General features: G+C 60.0%; 1 protein-coding gene across 2 annotated transcripts in view; it reads right to left on the bottom strand.

Moving 5' to 3' along the window:
* Positions 1–9,170: 9,170 nt before the first annotated feature.
* The window catches only part of LOC137309170 (ecto-ADP-ribosyltransferase 5-like), an 11,996-nt gene continuing 11,019 nt past the window's right edge, over positions 9,171–10,147 (bottom strand). For both annotated transcript variants that reach the window (XM_067977449.1, XM_067977448.1), the window contains one exon: positions 9,171–10,147. This exon is cut by the window's right edge and continues 967 nt beyond it. The gene's annotated coding sequence lies outside the window, so the exon portion shown is untranslated.

The following is a 10,147-nucleotide window of genomic DNA, read 5'->3' as shown; positions in this document are numbered from 1 at the left end:
TCTCCACCCCATCACCGAGACCACCTACTCCCACCCTCAGTAACATCGTCCGTCTCCACCCCATCACCGAGACCGTCTACTCCCACCCTCAGTAACATCGACCGTCTCCACCCCATCACCGAGACCGTCTACTCCCACCCTCAGTAACATCGTCCGTCTCCACCCCATCACCGAGACCGTCTACTCCCACCCTCAGTAACATCGCCCGTCTCCACCCCCATCACCGAGACCATCTACTCCCACCCTCAGTAACATCGTCCGTCTCCACCCCATCACCGAGACCGTCTACTCCCACCCTCAGTAACATCGTCCGTCTCCGCCCCATCACCGAGACCGTCTACTCCCACCCTCAGTAACATCGCCCGTCTCCACCCCATCACCGAGACCGCCTACTCCCACCCTCAGTAACATCGTCCGTCTCCACCCCATCACCGAGACCGTCTACTCCCACCCTCAGTAACATCGTCCGTCTCCACCCCATCACCGAGACCGTCTACTCCCACCCTCAGTAACATCGTCCGTCTCCACCCCATCACCGAGACCGTCTACTCCCACCCTCAGTAACATCGCCCGTCTCCACCCCATCACCGAGACCACCTACTCCCACCCTCAGTAACATCGTCCGTCTCCACCCCCATCACCGAGACCGTCTACTCCCACCCTCAGTAACATCGTCCGTCTCCACCCCATCACCGAGACCGTCTACTCCCACCCTCAGTAACATCGTCCGTCTCCACCCCATCACCGAGACCGCCTACTCCCACCCTCAGTAACATCGTCCGTCTCCGCCCCATCACCGAGACCGCCTACTCCCACCCTCAGTAACATCGTCCGTCTCCACCCCATCACCGAGACCGTCTACTCCACCCTCAGTAACATCGTCCGTCTCCACCCCATCACCGAGACCGTCTACTCCCACCCTCAGTAACATCGTCCGTCTCCACCCCATCACCGAGACCGCCTACTCCCACCCTCAGTAACATTGTCCGTCTCCCCCCATCACCGAGACCGCCTACTCCCACCCTCAGTAACATCGTCCGTCTCCACCCCATCACCGAGACCACCTACTCCCACCCTCAGTAACATCGTCCGTCTCCCCCCATCACCGAGACCGCCTACTCCCACCCTCAGTAACATCGTCCGTCTCCACCCCATCACCGAGACCACCTACTCCCACCCTCAGTAACATCGTCCGTCTCCACCCCATCACCGAGACCGCCTACTCCCACCCTCAGTAACATCGTCCGTCTCCACCCCATCACCGAGACCGCCTACTCCCACCCTCAGTAACATCGCCCGTCTCCACCCCATCACCGAGACCGTCTACTCCCACCCTCAGTAACATCGTCCGTCTCCACCCCATCACCGAGACCGTCTACTCCCACCCTCAGTAACATCGTCCGTCTCCACCCCATCACCGAGACCGCCTACTCCCACCCTCAGTAACATCGTCCGTCTCCGCCCCATCACCGAGACCACCTACTCCCACCCTCAGTAACATCGTCCGTCTCCGCCCCATCACCGAGACCGCCTACTCCCACCCTCAGTAACATCGTCCGTCTCCACCCCATCACCGAGACCGTCTACTCCCACCCTCAGTAACATCGTCCGTCTCCACCCCATCACCGAGACCACCTACTCCCACCCTCAGTAACATCGTCCGTCTCCACCCCATCACCGAGACCACCTACTCCCACCCTCAGTAACATCGTCCGTCTCCACCCCATCACCGAGACCGCCTACTCCCACCCTCAGTAACATCGTCCGTCTCCACCCCATCACCGAGACCGCCTACTCCCACCCTCAGTAACATCGTCCGTCTCCACCCCATCACCGAGACCGCCTACTCCCACCCTTAGTAACATCGTCCGTCTCCACCCCATCACCGAGACCGCCTACTCCCACCCTCAGTAACATCGTCCGTCTCCACCCCATCACCGAGACCGTCTACTCCCACCCTCAGTAACATCGTCCGTCTCCACCCCATCACCGAGACCACCTACTCCCACCCTCAGTAACATCGCCCGTCTCCACCCCATCACCGAGACCGCCTACTCCCACCCTCAGTAACATCGTCCGTCTCCACCCCATCACCGAGACCACCTACTCCCACCCTCAGTAACATCGTCCGTCTCCACCCCATCACCGAGACCACCTACTCCCACCCTCAGTAACATCGTCCGTCTCCCCCCCATCACCGAGACCGTCTACTCCCACCCTCAGTAACATCGTCCGTCTCCACCCAATCACCGAGACCGCCTACTCCCACCCTCAGTAACATCGCCCGTCTCCACCCCATCACCGAGACCGCCAACTCCCACCCTCAGTAACATCGCCCGTCTCCACCCCATCACCGAGACCGTCTACTCCCACCCTCAGTAACATCGTCCGTCTCCACCCCATCACCGAGACCGTCTACTCCCACCCTCAGTAACATCGCCCGTCTCCACCCCATCACCGAGACCGTCTACTCCCACCCTCAGTAACATCGTCCGTCTCCACCCCATCACCGAGACCGCCTACTCCCACCCTCAGTAACATCGTCCGTCTCCACCCCATCACCGAGACCGTCTACTCCCACCCTCAGTAACATCGTCCGTCTCCACCCCATCACCGAGACCGTCTACTCCCACCCTCAGTAACATCGTCCGTCTCCACCCCATCACCGAGACCGTCTACTCCCACCCTCAGTAACATCGTCCGTCTCCACCCCATCACCGAGACCGTCTACTCCCACCCTCAGTAACATCGTCCGTCTCCACCCCATCACCGAGACCGTCTACTCCCACCCTCAGTAACATCGCCCGTCTCCACCCCATCACCGAGACCGTCTACTCCCACCCTCAGTAACATCGTCCGTCTCCACCCCATCACCGAGACCGTCTACTCCCACCCTCAGTAACATCGTCCGTCTCCACCCCATCACCGAGACCGTCGACTCCCACCCTCAGTAACATCGTCCGTCTCCACCCCATCACCGAGACCGTCTACTCCCACCCTCAGTAACATCGCCCGTCTCCACCCCATCACCGAGACCGTCTACTCCCACCCTCAGTAACATCGTCCGTCTCCACCCCATCACCGAGACCACCTACTCCCACCCTCAGTAACATCGTCCGTCTCCACCCCATCACCGAGACCGTCTACTCCCACCCTCAGTAACATCGTCCGTCTCCACCCCATCACCGAGACCGTCTACTCCCACCCTCAGTAACATCGTCCGTCTCCACCCCATCACCGAGACCGTCTACTCCCACCCTCAGTAACATCGTCCGTCTCCACCCCATCACCGAGACCGTCTACTCCCACCCTCAGTAACATCGTCCGTCTCCACCCCATCACCGAGACCGCCTACTCCCACCCTCAGTAACATCGTCCGTCTCCACCCCATCACCGAGACCGTCTACTCCCACCCTCAGTAACATCGTCCGTCTCCACCCCATCACCGAGACCGCCTACTCCCACCCTCAGTAACATCGTCCGTCTCCACCCCATCACCGAGACCGTCTACTCCCACCCTCAGTAACATCGTCCGTCTCCACCCCATCACCGAGACCGCCTACTCCCACCCTCAGTAACATCGTCCGTCTCCACCCCATCACCGAGACCGCCTACTCCCACCCTCAGTAACATCGTCCGTCTCCACCCCATCACCGAGACCTCCTACTCCCACCCTCAGTAACATCGTCCGTCTCCACCCCATCACCGAGACCGTCTACTCCCACCCTCAGTAACATCGTCCGTCTCCACCACATCACCGAGACCGTCTACTCCCACCCTCAGTAACATCGTCCGTCTCCGCCCCATCACCGAGACCGTCTACTCCCACCCTCAGTAACATCGTCCGTCTCCACCCCATCGCCGAGACCGCCTACTCCCACCCTCAGTAACATCGTCCGTCTCCACCCCATCACCGAGACCGTCTACTCCCACCCTCAGTAACATCGTCCGTCTCCACCCCATCACCGAGACCGTCTACTCCCACCCTCAGTAACATCGTCCGTCTCCACCCCATCACCGAGACCGCCTACTCCCACCCTCAGTAACATCGTCCGTCTCCACCCCATCACCGAGACCGTCTACTCCCACCCTCAGTAACATCGTCCGTCTCCACCCCATCACCGAGACCGCCTACTCCCACCCTCAGTAACATCGTCCGTCTCCACCCCATCACCGAGACCGCCTACTCCCACCCTCAGTAACATCGCCCGTCTCCACCCCATCACCGAGACCGTCTACTCCCACCCTCAGTAACATCGCCCGTCTCCACCCCATCACCGAGACCGCCTACTCCCACCCTCAGTAACATCGTCCGTCTCCACCCCATCACCGAGACCGCCTACTCCCACCCTCAGTAACATCGTCCGTCTCCACCCCATCACCGAGACCGTCTACTCCCACCCTCAGTAACATCGTCCGTCTCCGCCCCATCACCGAGACCGCCTACTCCCACCCTCAGTAACATCGTCCGTCTCCACCCCATCACCGAGACCGTCTACTCCCACCCTCAGTAACATCGTCCGTCTCCCCCCCATCACCGAGACCGTCTACTCCCACCCTCAGTAACATCGTCCGTCTCCACCCCATCACCGAGACCGTCTACTCCCACCCTCAGTAACATCGCCCGTCTCCACCCCATCACCGAGACCGTCTACTCCCACCCTCAGTAACATCGTCCGTCTCCACCCCATCACCGAGACCGTCTACTCCCACCCTCAGTAACATCATCCGTCTCCACCCCATCACCGAGACCACCTACTCCCACCCTCAGTAACATCGTCCGTCTCCACCCCATCACCGAGACCACCTACTCCCACCCTCAGTAACATCGTCCGTCTCCACCCCATCACCGAGACCGCCTACTCCCACCCTCAGTAACATCGTCCGTCTCCACCCCATCACCGAGACCGTCTACTCCCACCCTCAGTAACATCGTCCGTCTCCGCCCCATCACCGAGACCACCTACTCCCACCCTCAGTCACATCGTCCGTCTCCACCCCATCACCGAGACCGTCTACTCCCACCCTCAGTAACATCGTCCGTCTCCGCCCCATCACCGAGACCGCCTACTCCCACCCTCAGTAACATCGTCCGTCTCCACCCCATCACCGAGACCGCCTACTCCCACCCTCAGTAACATCGTCCGTCTCCACCCCATCACCGAGACCGCCTACTCCCACCCTCAGTAACATCGTCCGTCTCCGCCCCATCACCGAGACCGTCTACTCCCACCCTCAGTAACATCGTCCGTCTCCACCCCATCACCGAGACCGCCTACTCCCACCCTCAGTAACATCATCCGTCTCCACCCCATCACCGAGACCACCTACTCCCACCCTCAGTAACATCGTCCGTCTCCACCCCATCACCGAGACCACCTACTCCCACCCTCAGTAACATCGTCCGTCTCCACCCCATCACCGAGACCGCCTACTCCCACCCTCAGTAACATCGTCCGTCTCCACCCCATCACCGAGACCGTCTACTCCCACCCTCAGTAACATCGTCCGTCTCCACCCCATCACCGAGACCGTCTACTCCCACCCTCAGTAACATCGTCCGTCTCCACCCCATCACCGAGACCGTCTACTCCCACCCTCAGTAACATCGTCCGTCTCCACCCCATCACCGAGACCGCCTACTCCCACCCTCAGTAACATCGTCCGTCTCCACCCCATCACCGAGACCGCCTACTCCCACCCTCAGTAACATCGTCCGTCTCCACCCCATCACCGAGACCGCCTACTCCCACCCTCAGTAACATCGTCCGTCTCCACCCCATCACCGAGACCGTCTACTCCCACCCTCAGTAACATCGTCCGTCTCCACCCCATCACCGAGACCGTCTACTCCCACCCTCAGTAACATCGTCCGTCTCCACCCCATCACCGAGACCGTCTACTCCCACCCTCAGTAACATCGTCCGTCTCCACCCCATCACCGAGACCGCCTACTCCCACCCTCAGTAACATCGTCCGTCTCCACCCCATCACCGAGACCGCCTACTCCCACCCTCAGTAACATCGTCCGTCTCCACCCCATCACCGAGACCGCCTACTCCCACCCTCAGTAACATCGTCCGTCTCCACCCCATCACCGAGACCGCCTACTCCCACCCTCAGTAACATCGTCCGTCTCCACCCCATCACCGAGACCGTCTACTCCCACCCTCAGTAACATCGTCCGTCTCCACCCCATCACCGAGACCGCCTACTCCCACCCTCAGTAACATCCGTCTCCACCCCATCACCGAGACCACCTACTCCCACCCTCAGTAACATCGTCCGTCTCCACCCCATCACCGAGACCGCCTACTCCCACCCTCAGTAACATCGTCCGTCTCCACCCCATCACCGAGACCGTCTACTCCCACCCTCAGTAACATCGTCCGTCTCCGCCCCATCACCGAGACCGCCTACTCCCACCCTCAGTAACATCGTCCGTCTCCGCCCCATCACCGAGACCGCCTACTCCCACCCTCAGTAACATCGTCCGTCTCCACCCCATCGCCGAGACCACCTACTCCCACCCTCAGTAACATCGTCCGTCTCCGCCCCATCACCGAGACCGCCTACTCCCACCCTCAGTAACATCGCCCGTCTCCACCCCATCACCGAGACCGTCTACTCGCACCCTCAGTAACATCGTCCGTCTCCACCCCCATCACCGAGACCGCCTACTCCCACCCTCAGTAACATCGTCCGTCTCCACCCCATCACCGAGACCGTCTACTCCCACCCTCAGTAACATCGTCCGTCTCCACCCCATCACCGAGACCGCCTACTCCCACCCTCAGTAACATCGTCCGTCTCCGCCCCATCACCGAGACCACCTACTCCCACCCTCAGTAACATCGTCCGTCTCCACCCCATCACCGAGACCGCCTACTCCCACCCTCAGTAACATCGTCCGTCTCCACCCCATCACCGAGACCGTCTACTCCCACCCTCAGTAACATCGTCCGTCTCCACCCCATCACCGAGACCACCTACTCCCACCCTCAGTAACATCGTCCGTCTCCACCCCATCACCGAGACCGCCTACTCCCACCCTCAGTAACATCGCCCGTCTCCACCCCATCACCGAGACCGTCTACTCCCACCCTCAGTAACATCGTCCGTCTCCACCCCATCACCGAGACCGTCTACTCCCACCCTCAGTAACATCGTCCGTCTCCACCCCATCACCGAGACCGTCTACTCCCACCCTCAGTAACATCGTCCGTCTCCACCCCATCACCGAGACCACCTACTCCCACCCTCAGTAACATCGTCCGTCTCCACCCCATCACCGAGACCGTCTACTCCCACCCTCAGTAACATCGTCCGTCTCCACCCCATCACCGAGACCGTCTACTCCCACCCTCAGTAACATCGTCCGTCTCCACCCCATCACCGAGACCGCCTACTCCCACCCTCAGTAACATCGTCCGTCTCCGCCCCATCACCGAGACCGTCTACTCCCACCCTCAGTAACATCGTCCGTCTCCACCCCATCACCGAGACCGTCTACTCCCACCCTCAGTAACATCGTCCGTCTCCACCCCATCACCGAGACCGCCTACTCCCACCCTCAGTAACATCGTCCGTCTCCGCCCCATCACCGAGACCACCTACTCCCACCCTCAGTAACATCGTCCGTCTCCACCCCATCACCGAGACCGTCTACTCCCACCCTCAGTAACATCGTCCGTCTCCACCCCATCACCGAGACCGTCTACTCCCACCCTCAGTAACATCGTCCGTCTCCACCCCATCACCGAGACCGTCTACTCCCACCCTCAGTAACATCGTCCGTCTCCACCCCATCACCGAGACCACCTACTCCCACCCTCAGTAACATCGTCCGTCTCCACCCCATCACCGAGACCGTCTACTCCCACCCTCAGTAACATCGTCCGTCTCCACCCCATCACCGAGACCGTCTACTCCCACCCTCAGTAACATCGTCCGTCTCCACCCCATCACCGAGACCACCTACTCCCACCCTCAGTAACATCGTCCGTCTCCACCCCATCACCGAGACCGCCTACTCCCACCCTCAGTAACATCGTCCGTCTCCACCCCATCACCGAGACCGCCTACTCCCACCCTCAGTAACATCGCCCGTCTCCACCCCATCACCGAGACCGTCTACTCCCACCCTCAGTAACATCGTCCGTCTCCACCCCATCACCGAGACCGTCTACTCCCACCCTCAGTAACATCGTCCGTCTCCACCCCATCACCGAGACCGTCTACTCCCACCCTCAGTAACATCGTCCGTCTCCACCCCATCACCGAGACCACCTACTCCCACCCTCAGTAACATCGTCCGTCTCCACCCCATCACCGAGACCGTCTACTCCCACCCTCAGTAACATCGTCCGTCTCCACCCCATCACCGAGACCGTCTACTCCCACCCTCAGTAACATCGTCCGTCTCCACCCCATCACCGAGACCGCCTACTCCCACCCTCAGTAACATCGTCCGTCTCCGCCCCATCACCGAGACCGTCTACTCCCACCCTCAGTAACATCGTCCGTCTCCACCCCATCACCGAGACCGTCTACTCCCACCCTCAGTAACATCGTCCGTCTCCACCCCATGAGACCGTCTACTCCCACCCTCAGTAACATCGTCCGTCTCCACCCCATCACCGAGACCGCCTACTCCCACCCTCAGTAACATCGTCCGTCTCCGCCCCATCACCGAGACCACCTACTCCCACCCTCAGTAACATCGTCCGTCTCCACCCCATCACCGAGACCGTCTACTCCCACCCTCAGTAACATCGTCCGTCTCCACCCCATCACCGAGACCGTCTACTCCCACCCTCAGTAACATCGTCCGTCTCCACCCCATCACCGAGACCGTCTACTCCCACCCTCAGTAACATCGTCCGTCTCCACCCCATCACCGAGACCGTCTACTCCCACCCTCAGAGATTTGTGGACACCCCCCCGCCCAGGTCTCTCAGTCCCTGCACCCCCTTTAAAATTGTCCCCTTCAGTATAATTTGCCTCCCCTCGTCCCTCCGACAAAAACCCATCACTTCACGCGTCTCTGCGTTAAATTCCCGTCTGCCGTCCGTCTGCTCGTTTCCCCAGTTGAACATCGAATTGTGGAAACACAGAAAATGTCCGGAGTGAAGCTCCACCAAGTTGCAGAGAACAAGTGAGAGAATTGGTGCAGTGAACGGGAACCTTTATTGAAATACCGATAACCTGAAGGAACATCGAAAGGACAAGCAAAGCCTTCGGAGACATTAATTTTACACCCACTTTGTACATGGACATTTTCAATTAAACATCTGAAGCATCGACAATCTCACAGTTTGAGTTTACAGCGAGCACGGAGGTACTCAGGGACAGGAGGAGGCCATTCAGCCCCTCGAGCCTGTTACACAGGGACAGGAGGAGGCCATTCAGCCCCTCGAGCCTGTTACACAGGGACAGGAGGAGGCCATTCAGCCCCTCGAGCCTGTTACACAGGGACAGGAGGAGGCCCATTCATTCCCCTTCGAGCCTGTTACACACAGGGACTTGAGGAGGGCCATTCAGCCCCTCGAGCCTGTTACACAGGAACAGGAGGAGGCCCATTCATTCCCCTTCGAGCCTGTTACACAGGAACAGGAGGAGGCCATTCAGCCCCTCGAGCCTGTTACACAGGAACAGGAGGAGGCCCATTCATTCCCCTTCGAGCCTGTTACACACAGGAACAGGAGGAGGCCATTCAGCCCCTCGAGCCTGTTACACAGGGACAGGAGGAGGCCATTCAGCCCCTCGAGCCTGTTACACAGGGACAGGAGGAGGCCATTCAGCCCCTCGAGCCTGTTACACAGTGACAGGAGGAGGCCATTCAGCCCCTCGAGCCCGCTCTGCCGTTCAACCAGACGGTGTCTGATCTGGACCTCAGTCACACTTTCCTGCCCTTGCACCATATCGCACTAAACCCTCAACAAACCAAGGCACGATCTCCCCCTCCCTCCCTCCCTCCCTCCTCCATCTCACCCCTCTCCCCATCTCCTTCCATCCCTTTCTCCCTCGTGTGTTTCTCGAGCCTCCCTTTAAATCCATCTCCGCCATTCCCTCGACTACTCCTTGTGGGAGCGAGCTCCGCATTCCCACCGCTCTCTGAGTCTCTCCCGAATCTGAGATTGGAACC

This window comes from Heptranchias perlo, unplaced genomic scaffold, assembly GCF_035084215.1.
Source record: "Heptranchias perlo isolate sHepPer1 unplaced genomic scaffold, sHepPer1.hap1 HAP1_SCAFFOLD_1515, whole genome shotgun sequence".
Taxonomy (NCBI): domain Eukaryota; kingdom Metazoa; phylum Chordata; class Chondrichthyes; order Hexanchiformes; family Hexanchidae; genus Heptranchias; species Heptranchias perlo.
The sequence above is the reverse complement of the archived record's forward strand: the minus strand, read 5'-3'. Positions and strand labels throughout refer to the sequence as shown.